The following is a 17,497-nucleotide window of genomic DNA, read 5'->3' as shown; positions in this document are numbered from 1 at the left end:
GACATCCCCCCCAGTGCCAGATATCCCCCCCCCCCAGTGCCATATATGCCCCAGTGCCAGCTATACCCCCTAGTGCCAGACATCTCACCCCCACTGCCAGACATCTCCCCCCCAGTGCCATATATGCCCCAGTGCCAGACATCCCCCCCCCCAGTGCCAGATATTCCCCCCAGTGCCGCCGTCGCCGCCGCCGCTTATTGGAGGGACACGGAGGGCACAGATCGCCTCTCCTGTGTCCCTCCTGCTGCATCATTTTCGGCGGCCGCGGGTCTAATAGGGGGAAGTGCACTTCCCCCTATTAGACCCGCGGCCGCCGGAGATGATGCAGGAGGGACACAGGAGAGGCACACGCTGTGCCGTCCGTGTCCCTCCAACAAGCGGCGGCGGGAAGGAGAAAGCAGACTGACAAGTGGACGCTCGTCCGCATGTCAGTCTGCTGTAATCAGTGGCGCCCCCGCAGCACCTCGCCCCCAAGCCACCGCGAGGGCTGCGGGGGCAGTAGTTACGCCACTGCCCACAGTGCCCAGCATATGTACACCCCCACGGTGCCTATAACACCCTTCATACCCATACTGTGCTTATTCTACACCCTTCATGCCCACACAGTGCCCAGCATATGTACACTCCCACATTGCCAGCATACACACCCCACAGTGCCCATAACACCTTCCATACCCACATAATGCTTATTATACACCCCCCTCTCCCATACACAATGCCAAGCATACATACAATCCTATGTCCACACATAGTGCCCAGCATACACACATCTCAGAGAGGAGCTGATCTTAAAAGGTAATTGGGGAGTGGGTATCCTGGGTACTAATGCCTCCATACCCCTAACACTACCTACAGTACTACCTGCTCCTAATCCCCTTGCCCCCCAGCACTGTCCCAACTGCTATCTCTCCCTTGTGCAGTGTGCCTCAGTGCTCTCTCCAATATGCGCAATATATATAATGTGCTCTACCTGGCGCAGTGTGTATAGGAGATTCTACCTGGTGCAATGTGTATAAGCGGCACTATTGTGTGGTATAATGTTATTTAGTACTATTATGTGGTCACGCCCCTTCCCCACGAAACAACGCCCCTAAAAAAAATTCCGGCGCGCACTGTCTATGCTTTCACCTATAGGAATGGCAGCACCAAGCGTTATAGTATGTACCTATTTTTGCCCTTCTAACTTAAAAATGTGCCCTCACGAATGAAAAATGTGCCCTCCCCGTGATCAGCACCCTGCCCTAAAAATATCCGAGAGTGAACACTATTAGTATGATCTGAGTAAAGGAATTCTTACCATTTGTCATTTGTGTTTGTACTGAAAGCACATTCATCATTACAAGTATTTAACAAGCTCCTTTACTGCCTTCCTTATATTTTGCTTTGCACCTTGTTTCTTTATTCTGGTTTTACAGACTCTGCATATGCCTTTAAGTAAACAGGTTACTGCATACAAAATATTCATGTATTACTGGTCTCTGCCTGGTTAATAATACAGTCCTAGACTCACAATGCTGTATCATGCTTATTTGTACTTTCTATCTTGCGATTGAATTCTTTTACAAGTTTTCCTTCACATAATAGGGGTCATTCCGAGATGATCGTAGCTGTGCTAAATTTAGCACAGCTACTATCATTCACACTGGCATGCGGGGGGGGGCGACACACACGCCCAGAACAGGGCTATCCCGCCCCGCATGTCAGCTTTTTTGTCAAATACAAGATCTGTTCTGCTCCGTATACAGCCTCAGGGGCCGATTCACCATGAGTTGTAGTTTTACTAAAAGTAGAAAAAATAACAACTCTTTTCGCTAGTATGCAGGGGGGGATGCTCAGCACAGGCAAGTCCACCCCACATGCCGGTTCCTGCCCCCCCACAGACAGGCGAGTGCATTGCAAGACAGCGATGATCTCGCATGTTTAGGGCTGCCTCCTGCCTACGCAGCCTAGACAGATGGTCATCATTTGGGCCGCAGTGACTGCGTGTGAGGTCATGCAGCCACCACAGCTCACCTCGCAATTGGTCTACTGTTGTCCAGATCACACCCCACCAACGCCGCAACGTCACCCCTGAAACGCTGTCATGACGCCCCCTCCACCAACGTCTCTGCCTGTCAATCAGGCAGAGACGTTCACATATGTGAGATGCCGTAGCATCTCACAGTGTGCTCGCGTGCAGTGCGGCTTCTGTGCGCGTGTACACTCCAGAAGGCCTCAGCATGCAAAAGCTGTCGGAGCGGCGTTCCATGCTGAATCGGTTCCTCAGACACACCTAATATACAAGTGTTGCATATTAAATTAATTAACACAGTTTTCTGGTGTGTCCTAGTCACATTGCATTATGACTAAGGCACATTTTTGGCAAAAATTAAAAAAAGACAGTCTGATGGTCATCTACACTGAGAGATATTGTACTCTGGGCTTTACCAGCGCTTTCCTCTGTGACTGGGTCAGGCTTATCCGCTTGTATACAGATGTTTCCTTATACGGGTGTGATATGCTTTACCGGTGGATGTGATGCCGGCGGTCAGAAGACCGATCACGGCATCCCGATGGAGAGTATCCTTACCCTCCCCCAATACACTCCCCCCCAATTCTCCCTTCTAGCAGCTTATCCTTAACCCTGTGTTATGAGTACACTCAGTTCTGTAGGTGTATAGGTGGTGCCTTGTGACGCTCACGCAATTACCCACTGCCCAGCAGTCTTTTAGTCTCCTGCAGCCAAAGACTTTCCCTATAGCAGCCGCCTTTCCAGGATGAATTAGGTCCTCCCCGTACTCGGATGGCCCCTCGTTTTCTGTATATACAAGGCGACTATCGGAGACTGGGCAGGGGTAAATGCAATACGGTGAGACATTACCACAATACCTGACACAACATTACTACTATGCAAAGGCACAGACTGAGGAGTGTGTTCTTAACATAAACAAAAGGTACATATAACAATGCACTGGGTATGATAATGAATATACAAATGATTGTGAATGCAACAATGCACAAGATGTAATAAGCAACTAAATAAGGGGTGTGGGTTGATAGATAGACAATGTCTAGTTAGACAGTCAGTAGATAGACACCATATGTTAGACAGACATTAGGTCGACAAGGTCAAAAGGTCGTCACAAAAAAGGTAGACAGCACAAAAGGTCGACAGGGTCAAATGGTCGACATGAATATGGTCAACACAAAAAAGGTAGACACCATGTTTATTAATTTTTGTGGGTTGTGTGGATAGTTTTGTCATTTAGGACCCTTAATTGTAGAAAGGCATACCGTCACGGGGCTTGCTTCGCTTGCCACGCTTCGGGCTCGGTGGATCGCCACACGGTTTATAACCAACTCTATGGATAGAGAAGGTATGAAATAGTCCAAAAACATGTAAAATGTAAAAAAAAAATGTGTCTATCTTTTTATGTTGACCAATTTTATGTCGACCTTTTGACCATGTTGACTTTTTGTACTGTCTACCTTTTTCATGTCAACCTTTTGACCCTGTCGACCTTTTGACTCTGTCGACCTAATGTCTGTCTAACTTATGGTGTCTATCTATTGACTGTCTAACTGTCAACCAGATACCCCGCACAAAATCCTGAGTTCACGGCAAGCTGGAACAGATCAGGAATCAATCAGGCAAGGTCTCAGATCCTAGGTTTGATACAGGCTGACTGGTTCTCACACGAGCTGACTGGTTCTCGCACGAGCTGACTGGTTCTCACACGAGCTGACTGGTTCTCGCACGAGCTGACTGGTTCTCACACGAGCTGACTGGTTCTCACACGAGCTGACTGGTTCTCACACGAGCTGACTGGTTCTCGCACGAGCTGACTGGTTCTCGCACGAGCTGACTGGTTCTCGCACGAGCTGACTGGTTCTCGCACGAGCTGACTGGTTCTCACAAAGCAGGAACTAAGAACTATCACCAGCGTTTTGGGAGTGCACTGAGGGAGAATATAAATGGACTACACCCAATCACAGACCTGATTAATAACTAAGTGCAGCTGCCCTGCTGCACGTACTATAGAGTTTTAAGCAACGGGGAACACCTACTGCTTCCGGCGTCCCCATTGCCAAGGGGTGTGGCGGCCCCCAGCGCCCGGTGTCAGCCTGTTGCTAGGTGCCGGGTGGGGTCCAGGAGACCTTGCGCCCAGCATCCGCCTGTTGCTAGGTGCCGGGTGGGAGTCAGCTGGAGGTGCGGTGTCCCGGCTCCTAGGTAACGGCCGGGACGCGCGCCTCCCGGCGCTAACACCCTGTCCAGTGGTGTCTAAACCAACCCCTCTTCTCTGCAGCCTAAACCTAATCCTCCCTTACCGGCAGCTTAACCCTAATCCTTCACAGGGGTGCCTAAAACTAACCACCACCCCCCGCAGCCGAACCCCAACCCTCCTTTCCCCACTGCCTAACCCTACCTATCCCCGGGTGTGCCTAAACCTACCTCTCCCCACATCTGTATGTTGTGTTTCTGTGTCTGATAGTCTGGGTTAGTCAGACTGATCGCTGGGCCGGTAGCAGCAGGGCCGGAGCTTCCACTAGGCAGCTTTAGGCAGCTGCCTAGGGGCGCCGGGACATGAGGGGGCGACCTGCTACAGCTGCCTGAAAAAGGTTGCATGGTCCTACCTTTCCCAGCCGCTGCAATCCCCCAGAACTCGTATGTTACAGTAGCCATGACTGCTAAGCTCCCGTATTGCAGCCTTAAGCTCCACCTCCACCTGGCACAGGCAGTAACTTTGACAGCTCCTGGAGTCCTGGCTGGGGGTGACATGCAGCGCTGCTCTTCATTCCAGGCTCTTTCACAGACTACTCTATCCCAACTCTGCACTGCAGCCTGCAGGTAAGGTGGCTGCACAGTGTATTCTCTGCATTGATAAGGAAAGAGGGCGAGAGCAGCAGTGTGGTGAGGGGGGGAGATGAGGAGCAGGCATGCACACAGTCTGGGGGGATGAGCAGCATCATGCACACAGCTGGTGGGGGGGATAGAACAGCAGACAGTTAACAGAGTAGGGGGGAGGGGGTTAGAGCAGCATGCCTTTCATCTGAAGGGTGGGTAGGGGGAAGGGGCAGTAGGCAGAAATTTTGCCTAGGGTGCCGCGAAACCTTGCACCGGCCCTGGGTAGCAGCCGTCATTTCCTCTGGCCTCTGTCTTTTCTCTCCCTCAGGTTCTGACTTCTACAACTTTGCTTTTGTTCCTCTGCAGTCCTGGGCGGCTGGGCCCATAACCTGTTAGCAGATGCGCTATACACTGCAGGAGCAGGAGACAGCACAGTCACACAGGACCACACACTTGATGCTTCCTCAACATGGCGGAGAAGAAAGAAGGAACCCGTCCTCCTATATCAGAGACTGGATACACAGCAGCTGAGCACTGATTACATCTGCATGTTCTGTATAATGTGACAGCAGCATCTATATGACACGTCTCACACCTAATAGCTGCAATTCATGGCAATAAGGTATTATGTGTATTGTTACCAAGCCACCGGGAAAAGGGCTCCGGTAGGACATCTGGTGGTTCATGTGTGAGCAGGGTCCTACCATACCTCCCAACGAATTGATTTTGAAAGATGGGACAGAAAAGGGAAGCGGGCACGGCCCTGTGACAGGCGGGAGGTAGTGATTTTTAGGGGCCTCGCCACATTTCCACATAAAACCAACCGCCAACTAAACAAAAAGTTGCACAAAAATATGCTCGGTGCTACCACGCCACGCCGTGGCATGACTTGGGCTGTTAAATGTGCAAGGAGGCTAGATGTAGATTGAAACATCTGTTTATACTGCTAGTTGACCAGATTAAGATGAGCAGACAATTCTCTGTCTTAGGGGGGGTATTCAATTAGTGACAACAGTCGGAAAATCTGCACTTCTTGGACGTTTTTAGTCGCCCTCTTCAATGCTCGTACCAATTTTTCGACTGGTCAAAATATCCGGCACTGGCAAAAAACACGTGTACCGGCGATTTCTTTGCCGATACACGTGTTTTGCCGAAATTGCAGGCGGTTTTGCCCATTTTTGGATAAAAAACGGGCATAATATTGAATGCACTGTGGTCGAATTAGTGCAGTGTTTTCGACCAGTCGAAAAAATTGCACTAATTGAATCCCCCCTTAGAGGGTTATTTACAAAGCACTGGGCTGTAAAACCTGTGCTTCCGATTGTGCTTATTCTCCTTTCTTGTTTCTGGCGTGAGGACATTATCTGTACCACTAAAAACATTTTATCTTTTATTATTAAAAAACAACAGCAATAGCAACAAGCTGTTCTTTATAGATAACATGGACGACCTCTCACATTTAAGTTAATTTGACCAATGATATGACTAAAAGCAATATAATCTCTGAAACTTGTACAAAGTGTTTGCTTGTTGCTGTAAGCAGACGGATAACAAGTTTACACTAGTTTTATACATCGTGGAGATAACTTCACGGTTCATTTTCTAGCAAAAATGCCTTTTCTCACTGCCAAATACAAACATAACTCTTATCACAGAGGGGCTAAGGGGTTATTCAGGTTTGTTAGCAAAGCGAAAAAGCACACTAATGGGGAAAAACCATGTGCACTGCAGGTGGGGCAGATGTAACATGTGCAGAGAGAGTTAGATTTGGGTGGGTTACATTGTTTCTGTGCAGGGTAAATACTGGCTGCTTTATTTTTACACTGCAATTTAGATTTCAGCTTGAACACACCCCACCCAAATCTAACTCTCTCTGCACATGTTACATCTACCCCACCTGCAGTGCACTGGATTTGCCCATTAGCGTGCTTTTTTGCTTTGCTAACAGACCTGAATAGGGTCCTAGGAGCATAATTCAGATCTGATCGCCTGGCTGAATTTTTTGCTGTACTGCGATCAGATAATCACCGCCTACAGGGGGAGTGTAAATTCGCCAGGCAGGTGTGCGATTGCTTGCAGGGGTAAACACAGGATTTAGCTAGGGGGGTTTCCGTGGGTGTGTATGTAATTGTATATATGAATGTGTGTACTCGGAAATCCCCCCTGCGTGCGCCACTGGCTGGTGTAGCTGAGCTGCAAAAATTCACTTTGTGCAGTGTGTGCGCACCCCAGGACTTATTCTTCCAGTGCGATGAGAACCGGATTATCGTGGCCAGAGATGACGTCACACACCCTCCCTGAAAATGCTTGGACACGCCTGCGTTTTTCCTGAACACTCCCAGTAAACGGTCAGTTACCACCCACAAACGGCCTCTTCCTGTCAATCACCTTGCGAACGCCAGTGCGAACTGATTTTTCGCACCGTCCCGTCGCTGACCGGCGATGCCCTTTGTTGCTGTCCGACGCGCCTGCACATTGCGGTGCATACACGTGCGCAGTTAGCACCTGATCACCCACTGTGTGAAAACAGCAGCGATCAGGAATGAATTACCCTCAAGTCAGAGGCTGCGCTCGGCACAGGTTACCGTTCCCAATCGTAGTCCACGTGGATCGTAAAGTATGAAAAAGTCAAATTGTGAAAAACTCATATCGACCTTTTTCTGTCGGCCTTGTTCGTGTCAACATAATGGCGTCGACCTAAGATGTGTCGACCTAAGATGTGTTGACCCAGAGTCCGGATACCGTACCTGCCGCACGGTCGCACAGGCACATGTGCTGCGCCGAGCCGTGGGTGCGAGTTACTACACCGTGCGCAGTCCAGTCTCCTCTTGTGACTGGGTGGGTGTAGCTGGGCAGCGATGGGATAGTGGCTGATGTTATTGCGGGCACTGCTCATTGATAATATTACCTATCACTTATCGTTACGTGTACCCCTGTGTGTTGTATTCCTCTATGGCAGTGGTTCTCAAACTCGGTCCTCAGGACCCCGCACAGTGCATGTTTTGCAGGTAACCCAGCAGGTGCACAGGTGTATTAATTACTCACTGACACATTTTAAAAGGTCCGCAGGAGGACTATTTATTTCACTTGTGATTCTGTGAGGAGACCTGGAAAACATGCACCGTGTGGGGTCCTGAGGACCGAGTTTGAGAACCTGTGCTCTATGGATAAGTTTGGTCTGTGATTGATTGTTGGTGTCTGTAGTGGGAGGGGGTCTTTGTAAGATTTTCCTTCAGCTCCAGGTTTTCTTTGTATGAAGGGATTGGGGTGGGGGAGTGTGAGGCCTATCCCGGCTCTGCACAGATGCATGTAGTAAATGTATAACGCATGAGCACCACCAAGCCCCGGCCGTGCAAGGTAACTGCACACAATGATTACTAGAAAGGCAAATATCCCTGGTCTATTATGAAACGTGCCCTGTGCTAGGTGTGTCCTCTGACGGAACATTCCCCGACAGCGACTACTCGTCATTCACACGGTATGAATCACACTAATAATCTTCTGATAAGCCTTTTAAACCAAAACTCATAACATCCCCATTCCTAGGAAGCCAGGTTCCGCACGCTTACTAGGGCCTGATTCAGAATGGATCGTAAAGTGTGCAAAACATCGCACGTCTACGACCCGTTACCCTGACATGTGGGGGGACGGCCGGCACAGGGCAAGTGATCCAAAAGGGTTGCGTGCAGTGTTAGTTCCCAGCAAGACGTACCGCCGACATGTTTCACCCCCTGAATCAGGGGCTCTGCTGTTAGTACTTAGATGCTGCCTGGGCCTGTGTTGGTATCGGTATGTTTTACCGGCATCCCGTCTGTCAGAATCATGGCAGCACGGCCCCTCGCGGCCGGCTGCGCTCGCCACACAATACCCTGCGAAGGTTGGGATTCCGTCCAGCGGTATTTCAGTGTCGGTTTCCTGAACGCCGGGATCCTGACAGCAGTTGATTTACCAACACGGTCAAAATACTGACATGGTCGACATAGTCAGAATACCGACATTTGAAATGCTGACAAGTCAAAATGCCGACAGTGGACCTGCAGGGGGAATATAATAGTGTGCCGAGCACAGCAAGCCATGCGAGGGGACGCAGTACACTTAAGCGAAAAACTCCTGTCACATGTACGCATTTCAAATGTCGGTATTCTGACTATGTCGGCATTTTGAACATGTTGACATAATGAATGTCGGGATTTTGACTGTGTCTGTAGTTTGACTGTCAATCAATGGCTGTCGGCACTATGGCCATCGGTATCAAACTGAACCCCGGGCTATGACCAGCTAGCTGGCTGGGACCGGTAGTGCTACAGAGTTCTCGCTGGAACTGGATATTATTTTCTGGCTGGGACCAGTAGTAGCTAAGGACTATAACCAGCAAGGCAAGGCAGGAGTGTCAGGAAGATATAGGAGAGTGGAGCCAATCTAGGGGCCCGGTGAGACCAGCCCCTTCCAAATGACGCATTTCGTGCAGCTGGAGTGCTGCACAATCCCTCTCACAGCCCAGGCACCCCACTGGCCTATTTATAATGGGTGCACCCATTATTTTTAATACTTACCCTCCGGAGCCCCGCGACGCGGCAGCAGTGCTGCAGAAATCACTGGGAAAATGGGGCAGCGGCCATTTTCCCAGTGTTTCACGCATGCACAGTAGAAAAATCACTGGGAAAATGGCCGCTGCACCATTTTCATGGAGATCGGCGTATGTGCTGTAGACTCTGGGACAGCGCCAGGGTCCCCTGGTGCCCAGAGCTAAGCACTGCCGACTGGAGAGGTGGGGGCCCAGACGGAGCCTGCACAAGAGTATACAAAGGAACAATAAGGAAGAAGAACCCCCACCAAATTATGCCATCTGCGTTACATTATTATAATGTACAAATGTTTGGTACAGCTGGGAGAACAAGACAGTTATACGTTATGATATATATTGGGGGGAGGGGTCATATTGTATATAGGAAATTTTTGTTTTTCCCATATTACAGCACATTTTTCCTCAGAAAACACATTAGATAAGAATTACATTTGTTCAACTGTTCCACCAAAATAAATCTTGATAAATCCCCATCTGTCCTGGAGAAAACAATCTAGTATTCATCCGCATGGACTGATAAATAACAAGATTACGGCCGTTTGCGGCGATGCAGTAACGTGTCACATTGTAAAATGGTTAAATCATCCTCCCATTGCCATGTCCTTTGTGCTCTGCAAGGTGTGGCGCACAGGTAATTGTGTGGTACACACTCTGTCCGCGTTACAGGTCATGGCCACCAGGCGCCATTGCAATAACGAATGTGCTGCAATCATTATCTGTGCCGACTGTCACCTGTGCAGCCAAGGTAACCGGATGTATAGCAAACATATTTATTTCATATGTCGGTTTCCAAAGTCACTGGGTTCTGTCATGCATCGAAACCTGTATGTGACAATGTGACTCCATGTACACAATCAGCATCAGGGAACTGGCTGTAAGACTGGTTTGTCCACATTTATAGGTTGTAGAATGATGATTGAACACTGCAATAGGACAATGCGTGAGAGATCATACATCACGTTACTGAGAGACCTCAGAGCCACCGGTCAGGGGGATTATTCCTTACACCGAGACATTGATGAGAGCAACGTGTCAGGAGAGCAGCCGTACTATAATGAGGGACCTCTGTTACTTCCTGAGCTTCCTACTGGTGTCAGGTAAGTGGTTCATATATTGTACATAAGAGTTTGAAAAAATCTCGCCATCATGATTAAAACGTTAGTCGTTATCATGTGGACGAGGGCTTTGCCTTTGACTACATGCGTTCTGTGTGTTTGCACTAAAACGTACCCGATGGAATGACAACCAACATCCTCCATCCAGCTTGAAGCTGCTAATGAACCAGAAAACATTACACAATTAACATGCAAGCTGGCGTTTTGCATAAAATACAGGTGTGTGGTTAAAGAGATCAACAGTTAAGGTCGACATTGACCACCGTAGGTCGACACCAAGGGTCAACATTAAAGAGTCCTGTCACCCCCCACCCCAAGGAAGTTGGAGTGATAGGACGCAGGTCTATCATGACAAAACGCGTTGGTTACATGCTGGTCGTGTTGGATACACCAGATGGTCAACATTAAAGGGGTCTGTCACCCCCTCTGAGGAAGTCGGAGTGATTGGATGCAGGTCTTTTGTTACAAAACGCGTTGGCTACATGATGGTTGCGTTGGGTACATGATGGTTGCGTTGGATAAACCAGATGGGCAATATTAAAGGGTCCTGTCACCACCCTGAGAAAGTCGGAGTGATGAGATACAGGTCTTTCATGACAAGACGCGTTGGGTACATGCTGGTCATATTTGGCACACCAGATGGTTAACATTGAAGGATCCTATCACCCCCCCTTAGGAAGTTGGAGTGATGGGACGCAGGTATTTCGTGACAAAACACATTGGGTTCATGATTGTTGCTTTGGATACACCAGATGGTCCACATTAAAGGGTCCTGTCACCCCCCCCCCCCCCTTCCTTAGGAATTCAGAGTGATAGCAAGCAGGTCTTTCATGACAAAACGCGTTGGGTACTTGCGGGTTGGCGGGTTACATTTCAGACAAATACAAATATCTCATTTACAGTTGTAGAAGCATTATCACAATTTTTTTTTTAATGTATTTTTACATAGAATCACACTATGTACTGTTATTTGTTAACATGTTCTGGAGACATAAACAAGAGACTTACATTCCTGTCACGGGGTATACGTGTAGAATCTTTCTGGACTTTATAAGCAAATAATTATTTATTGGTACGGGTGCACGTTAGCACTATTGGTGATTACTGTATACTATTGCACTAGGAGGTGCCCTTGTCCTTTGTGTTTTTCAGATTGAGGAGTTGTGCGGATTGTGACCAGGAGCAAGCCGTCCATTGTATGTGGATTTTCCTATGCGCGTGAACATTTTTTAGGAACTATTTTGGCAATTTTTTCACTTGGATAGTTGCTATAATATTGGTTATTTATTGTTTATTAGCTGTATACACTGTTAGTGCCTGGTTGCTGTCTGCTTTTTGATATATACATATATATCAGTTCAATTCAGCAGTTGTACCTAATGTCTACATATCTGCATACAGGGGCGTAGGAACAAAAAAATGTCATGGGGGGCAAAAGGCCAAGTACTACTATAGGCCCGGAGCCCCTTTTTCTCATGTTTGGTTTCTCATTTTATACTAAGACAATCTATATCAGGAGGTGGGTGCTTCGCCGGGCAGATTCTTCAACAGCTGGAGTGTAGAAGTTCATTGGAGGGCATAACACAGTTTTTGCCCCCACCCAAAGGCGTATCTACCCATTGACCAGGATGGCACTCGCCAGGGGCGCCAGCCGAGAAGGGGCGCCATACAACAGTGCCACCTGCAGCCAGGGGTTGGATACACTTTGTAGAGGCACCTTCTTTGTCCCCCTTCCCGTGGCAGTTCCTCACCCTCCCGGGAACAACAACGGCAGGCAGGAACCTGCAAGGGGTAGTTGTGTATGCTTACACGGGTGCTGCCTCGTCAAATTTAAATATATACATCTCTCCAATGCCCCGCCATTTATATATATATATATATATATATATACTAGGTGCTTCATCGCGCCCTACGGGCGCTCTTCACACCGTCGCAAGGGGCTACGCCCCCTTAACCCTTGCATGCCTTTCTGGGGTTTAATATTTGTATTATATGGAGTATTACCTGCATTCCTTTGTTAGTGGTTAAATATTGCACAATGAAAGGGTGTGCGATGGTGAAGGAGGCGCAGCCCCTTGCGACCGCGTGAACAGCACCTGCAGGGCACGATGTACAGAATGTAGCAGGTGCGGGGGGGGGGGGGGCTGTGGATGGGGGAGGGTGTCTGTAGATGCTGCGGGTAGAGAGGGGGTGGAAGCGGGGGGGCCCGGATAGGGAAGGGTCGGGAGGGGCAGAGGAGTGGGGGCTGCAGATATGGGATGGGGTCCGGAGGCACTGTCGGTGGGGGAAGGGCAGGGGTGCCAAGGGTGGGAGAGGGGCAGGTGCGGGGATGTTCCGGATGGGTGAAGGGTTCCGGAGGTGCTGTGGGATGGGAAGGGGCGGGGATGGGGTAGGGTAGGGTCTGGAGATGCCGTGAGTAGGGGAGGGGCAGGTACAGGTGGTGCGGTGGATGGGGAAGGGGTTCCGGAGGTGCTGCAGGTGGTGGAGGGGCAGGTGGGGGATGGGTGGATGAGGGGGGCAACGCGGATGGAGGAGGGTGTCTGCAGATGCTGCGGGTGGAGGGTGGGCAGGTGTGGGGGGAGACATATATGGGGGTGGATGGTGGAGGGGGTCTGGAGGTGCTGTGGGTGGTGGAGGGGCGGAGGAGTGGAAGCCGCGGGTGGTGTAGGGGGTCTGGAGGCACAGCGTGTGGGGGAGGGGTGGGGTGCCGCATGTGGTAGAGGGGAAGGTGCGGAGGTGTGGTGCATTGGGGAGGGGTCTGGAGGCGCTACGGGTACTGTACCTGCCAAAAAGGTAGTTGGAGGGTATGCAGTAACAGGGCCAGGACAGGGGTGACAGGGTCAGAACAGGGGTGACGGGGCCAGAACAGGGGCGACGGGGCCAGGACAGAAATCACAGGGACAGGATAGGGGTGACATGGCCATGGTAGGGGCGGCAGGACCAGGACAGGGGTGACAGGGCAAGCACAGGGGTGACAGGGCCTAGATAGGGGTGACAGGGCCAGGATAACGGTGACAGGGACATGACAGAACACGGCACGGGAGAGATTGGTATTAGGGACAGAACAGTGGTGACAGACAGATGTGTCTTACCGGAGTCACTGCTGCTGGCTTCTGCTGTTCCACTCCAACCTGTTGGGATTTGCTGCTGGTGGAGACTTGGCATGGCTGACTCTCTCAGGCTGGAGTCCTGCTTTCTCTGCCTGTCCGCATCCCTCCCCCCCTCCTCAGTCACACACCGCATACCTTGAGCGGCTGCTGGGCACTATGGTAAGGGGAGACTGGGAGTGACTGGTTAGCCCCCAGGAGACGCTGTGGCTGGAGGGAGGAGGGGGTCGGAGCCTGCAAGCAGCGCGGACTTCTGCAGCGCTGCCCGCCAGCTAAAGTGTGTGAAGGAGCTGGGCGCACCTCACTGCGGGCGGCAGCACTGCAGCTAGCGGTGGGGTTGCCGGGGCTGGAGATAACAGAGGCAGTACGGAACCTGCACAGCGGCAGGTGCCCCACAAAACTGCAGCTAAGAAGTGTGGAGTGTGCCAGAAAGTGACACTCCTCTGCGCCAGAGAGACCCTGCTGAGTATGCTGATGTGGGGGGTCAAGCACACAGTGAGCCGGTGCCCGTCTGTCTGTACGGCATACCCCCTCACACACCCCCACACCTCCCAACCGTCCCGATTTTCGCGGGACAGTCCCATGTTTTAGGGTCTGTCCCGCTGTCCCACCCGTGGGCCACAGTGTCCCGCGGTGGTGGTGGTGTTGGGGGGGGGGAGGGCAGTTGGGAAGCTCCTGTACTCTCTGTTTTGCTTAGAGCAGCGGTGAATTTAGTGGAGACAGAGGGAGAGGGGGCATCAGGGCATACTTGCCTACTTTTGAAAAAGCATTTCAGGGAGATTGTGAAAGTAACACCTATCAGCGCAGGCGAGTACTACTACATCGGAGAGGCGTGTCATGAAAATGACTTGCATCCAAATGTAGATGAGCCCCAAAGTTAGTAAGATCTATTTGTTGAAGAAAAGACACTGATATTTTGCAGGATTTGTTTGTGTATTGTGTTTTACAAGAGCTTCCATATAATGTAAGTGGCCATAGGGATCATTGTGCCTTATAACCAATGCAAGGAAATGGCACTAAGGATCCGATTTGAATGTATGTATCTCTGATTTATCCCCCCCCCCCAAGAAAGTAATAGCTGCATAATGGGTGTAAGGTACAATCAGGGAGATTGCTGGACTTTTCAGGGAGTCAGGAAGATTGCTGCTATTTCAGGGAGTCTCCTGCAGAATGAGGGAGGGTAGGCAGCTATGCATCAGGGGGTATGGATTAAGGGGGGGTTCCAGCAGCAGAGCCGGATTAAGGGGGGCAGGGGGTACGTACCATGGGCCCCACAGTTTTGTGGGGCCCCCTGGCTGGAGTAGCTCTGTCCCAGCTCAGCTCCCCCGTCCTGCCAGCAACAGCGGCAGCATTGTGCTACAGTCAGCACACGCTGCTGCGTATTGGCAGGTCTGTGGTGTTGCAGGGAGGCAGCAGTCTCCCTGCTTTCTTCTGCCTGTGCGGGTGTGTAGGGGGAGCGACCACCTCCTCTGGATTTACCTCTAGCTGAGGGACCAAAATTCCATTTAAAAAAAATGCCTGGAATTTGCATAAGGGGGCGTGGCTTCACGGGCGCAATTTTGCCACCCCCCAATCCCACAGCAGGCACAGCAATGAGATAGGGCCCCTTGTCTTAAGTGCTCTGGGACCCGAGACTCATAATCTGCCCCTGGGGGCATGCCAGCAGCTCACAGAGCGCTGGGCATGCCCCCTCACTGACGAAAACGGGTGCCCTCCCATGAAGCCACGCCCCTTTCGTTGACCACGCCCCCTTTTCGCCGTGTGTGTGTGTGTGTGTGTGTGTGTGTGTGTGTGTCCCACCTTCTGCCTGAAGAAAGCTGGGAGGTATGCACCCCTACAGACAACAAACAAGAGAAAGACAAAATAACCTTGTGTGGAAGCACTCATTAATTGGATATAGAAAAGAATGTGAAAGGAGTATATGGTTGAGGAGGTGACCCCTTAGAGTCCTACCTCAAAAAGGATTAAAAATTAACTTTTATTGATTATCTTATTAAAATTTGCTTGGGTGAACAAAAAGTGAATAATAGTATAACAATTGATTTTATCTAGATTGCCGTTGTACCAAATATGGTTCTAGATATAACAGGTGAAAATGTAGATGTAGATATAATTATGGTATAATTATTTGAAAGAAACAGTATATATGGGTCACAGACCAATCGGAATATCTAGTAAGCTTTGAGAAAACAAGAAGAGAGGATAAGATAGGATTTTCCTGATAGGAAAAAGGCCCACAGCACCTAGTATTCCCTGGAGGTCTCCCATCCACGTACTGACCAGGCCTAACCTGCTTAGCTTCCAAGATCGGACGTGATCGGGCGCATTCAGGATAGTATGGCCGTGGGCCAATTGTATCAGGAATTTAAGTATTTGTTGGGTTACTTTGAAAATTAAATAATCCACTAAGGAGTTCCAATCAATAGGACTGGTGTGATGATTGCTTAATGACTGTGGATAAATAAATAAATAAATAAATTGAAATCTGAAGGGTTGGGGGTTGCCACTTTGAGAGTGTCCACTGTAAATAGGCAATAAACTTTGATTGGGTTGCACAAACTTGATGACAAACGTTCTCTTTTCTCTAATTAGAGATAATTACAAATGATCATGCAATTCCTAATTGGTGGTAACCGTGGGTACTGGATTTGTCAAGTCCCACAACATAAAGGTATAAGTGTCCTTTTTTAATACTGACACGGTTAATAAAATTTCTACCTCCTGTGTGAGTTTTGTATCCTGTAAGCTTGCTGAAATAAATACAAAGTGGCAAACATTAAATGCGAACAGCAAAAATTGTTGCCTTTGTCCCCTGCCTGTGCCATGCCCATACCATCTGCTTCTGCTGCTGGTCTCCTATAGATTTGCCCAGTTCTGTGACTCATTTGAATAACTCCACCCACCACTGTAACTCCGCCCAGCGTTACAGCACAGAGTCACAGATTAAGGCAAATATATAGGAGATATATATATATATATATATAAAAAACAAAGGAGAAGCGGCACTCACGGTTGGATTCAAATGAAGACAATACCACAGCAGTGCGTATCAACGTTTCAATTCAATGGAATTTTCGTGGTATCCTGACGAAAATTCCATTGAATTGAAACGTTGATACGCACTGCTGTGGTATTGTCTTCATTTGAATCCAGCCGTCAGTGCCGCTTCTCCTTTGTACGTGTGTCTGAACTTTCAGCTGCTGAGGGCACCGGGCCAAATGCTGTTTATTATGTGAGTGCCGGTCCACTACTCTATATATATATCTATATCTATATATATATATATATAATATCTGGTGTCTGGCACTCACAAAGACAGTGATGGCAACAGGTCCGGGTGCCTCACCCTCCCTTTCCAGGGTAGGTACGTGTGCTGCTGTCTATTATTTCGTCAGGAGAGCCAGCCATTTGTCCATACCTATATACTATGGGGCCCGGACCGGTGGCACCTCCAGGGCTCGCAGCTCCTGTTATACCCAGGTACACTGCACTCCAACTAGTGAAGGGCCCCTGCCGCAACATGCCAGGGGTCACATTAATCCAACACACAGTTGCCCTGGGAGTCACCCTTACCCACAGGAGCCCCGGCAGTGCACCCCCAGCAGCCGCACAAATGGGTGGGGAGTTGGCAGAGCTCGGCCTCCACATGAATGAATCGGCTGTGCCTCTGGCCTCACAGCAGACATCAGGGGTCTATGTAGGGGTCCGATACACCCCTCCCACAATTCCTACATCCCTGCCCGCATGTACATACAGAGACACCATCTCTGTTGTCACAATGCCTCTGCCATTCTAATTTACCACTTATGGGTGTTTCCAATCATGCTACAGGGCAGACGTATTTTTTAGGTCACTTGGAGCTATT

General features: G+C 49.6%; 1 pseudogene; it reads right to left on the bottom strand.

The window, feature by feature from the left end:
• Positions 1 to 15,863: 15,863 nt before the first annotated feature.
• Positions 15,864 to 15,981, bottom strand: LOC134947269 (5S ribosomal RNA; annotated as a pseudogene).
• Between the last annotated feature and the right edge of the window lie 1,516 nt (positions 15,982 to 17,497).

This window comes from Pseudophryne corroboree, chromosome 7 (genome assembly GCF_028390025.1).
Source record: "Pseudophryne corroboree isolate aPseCor3 chromosome 7, aPseCor3.hap2, whole genome shotgun sequence".
NCBI lineage: Eukaryota > Metazoa > Chordata > Amphibia > Anura > Myobatrachidae > Pseudophryne > Pseudophryne corroboree.
Note: the sequence above shows the minus strand (reverse complement) of the source record. Positions and strands in the feature narration are given on the sequence as shown.